Genomic DNA, 2500 nt, shown 5'->3' with positions numbered 1-2500 from the left:
GAAAGGAAGAAGAGGAAGAGGGATAATAAAAGGAGTGGAGGAGGTGAGAGGAAGGAAGGGGAGAGAGAGAAGAAGAGGGTAGTAGGGGGGTTAGGGAGGGGAGGGGGAGGTGAGAGGAAGAAGAAGAGGAGAGGGACGTGAGAGAAAGAAGAGGAGGAGGGAGGTGAAGGAGAGGAGGGAAAGATTATGAAGATAAAGAAGGGGAGGAGGAGAGAGAAAAGGGAGAAAAAGAAAAAAAAATTAAAAGGGAATAAGAAAACGATTGAAGGAAAACAGGAAAGCAAGTGGATGGAGAAAAGGAAGAAGAAACAAAAAAAAAAAATAGAACAACCTCACCCAAGAAAGAGGGAGAGGAAGAAAACAAGAAAGAATGTGTAGGGAGAAATTAAGAAAAGGCGAGAAGAGGAAGAAGGAGATAAAGATGGAGAAGAAGAAGCAGAGAAAAATAAAAGACGTAAACAGGAAGGGAAACGAATGAGAGAAATCTAAAGAATGCGAGAAGAGGAGAGAAGAGATAAAGATGGAGGAGAAGAAGCAAAGAAAAATAAAGATGTAAACAGGAAAGAAAAAGGAAGAGGAGTAAATTAAGAAAAAGGAAGAGATGAAGAACGAGGAGAAGAAGAAGCAAGGGGAAACGAAAACCAAGGAGAAGAAAGAAGAGAAATAAGAGAATTAACAGAATAAACAACAGTAAAAGCAATAATACTGATGATATACTTAAAACACACGATGATAATAGTGACGATAATCATAAAAAGGATAATTACAAAAAAAACTAATAATAATGATAATGGTAATAGAAATAATAACACAAGCAATAACAATAATGATAATAACATAAATAAAACTAGTATCAATAACAATTAAAATAGTGATAATGATAACAATAATCATTATGATAACAATGATAATGAGAATAATAAAAGAAATAACATTAACGATAATAACCATGATGGTAATTATAATAATGATAATGATGATAATAGAATTAATAACAATAATAATAACTATAAAACATTATGATAATGAAACAATAATAATAACAATAATAAAAAATTACAACAATAAATGATAACAAGATTAAAAGAAATTATAATAATGATGATAATAATGGTAATAATGTGAAAATAATAATAACAATTATACTGATCAAAATAGAAAAAAAATATTATCATTATAATAATAATAATGATAATAATAATAATAATAATAGTGATGATGATAATAATAACAGCAATGATGATAATGACAATAATGATAACTATAAAAACAACAGAAATAACATAGTCAAAATAACAACAACACTATGGAAACAATAATAACAATAAGGATAACAATAGCAATAACCAAAACATTATATATAAAATAAAGATGTTGATGATAATGATAATAATAGTAATAATAACAACAGTAATAGTGCTGATAATGATAATAATAATAATGAGGATAATGGTAAAAATGATAACTAAAATAATAGTAATAATGATGTTAAACATAATATAATGATGATAACGAGGATGATGATGATAATGATTGGAGAAGGAGAAGAAGAATGATAAAAATAATAATGATAAGAAGAATAAGAACAATAATACGATAAGAATAACAATAATAATAATAATCATAATAACAATAAGAAAAAGTAATAATAACAATAACACTACCAATAACAATAGTAATGACAATAACAATGATGATACTAGAAATAATTATTAGTATTATTACTCTAACCAAAATCATTATCATAATAATAATCATTATAACAATGATAATAATAGTGATGATAATAATAATAATAATAATAATGATAACGCTGATAATTATGGATAATAAAAACAACAAAAATATTCATAATAATGATGATGATAATAATAATAATAACAATAATAATAATAATAACGATGATGATGATGAGGAGGAGGAGGAGGATAAGAATGATAATGATAATAATGATAACAATAACAATTATATTGATAATAATAACAATGATAATAATAATAATAATAATAATAATAATAATAATAATAATAATAATAATAATAATAACAATGATAATAATAATAATAATAATAAATAATAATAATAATAATAATGATAACAATAACAACAATATTAATAATAATGATACTGATGATATTAATCAACAATGATAATAATGATAACAATAATGATAATGATGATAATGATAATGATAATAATGATTATAATAATAATAACAAATATAGGAATAAAAATGATAATAAAAATAATGATAATAATAATAATAATGATAAAAATAACAATAGGGATGAAAACAATGATAATAATGATAATTAGAATGATCATCATTACTATTATCATTACTGTCATTATCATCATCATCATCATCGTCATTGTTATTATTCCTATGAATGTTATAACAATAAAATTTATAATGATAATAATAATAATAATAACAATTGTAATAATAATGATAATAATGATGATAAATATAATAATAACAATGATAGTAATATTCATG

General features: G+C 23.6%; 1 protein-coding gene across 2 annotated transcripts in view; it reads right to left on the bottom strand.

Annotated features, from left to right (window-relative positions):
• LOC113826305 (substance-K receptor) overlaps positions 1-2500 on the bottom strand; it is a 23464-nt gene that overhangs the window by 11207 nt on the left and 9757 nt on the right. The window lies entirely within an intron of this gene.

Source organism: Penaeus vannamei, chromosome 21 (assembly GCF_042767895.1).
Source record: "Penaeus vannamei isolate JL-2024 chromosome 21, ASM4276789v1, whole genome shotgun sequence".
Taxonomy (NCBI): Eukaryota; Metazoa; Arthropoda; class Malacostraca; order Decapoda; family Penaeidae; genus Penaeus; species Penaeus vannamei.
This window is presented reverse-complemented; position numbering and strand designations above follow the sequence as displayed.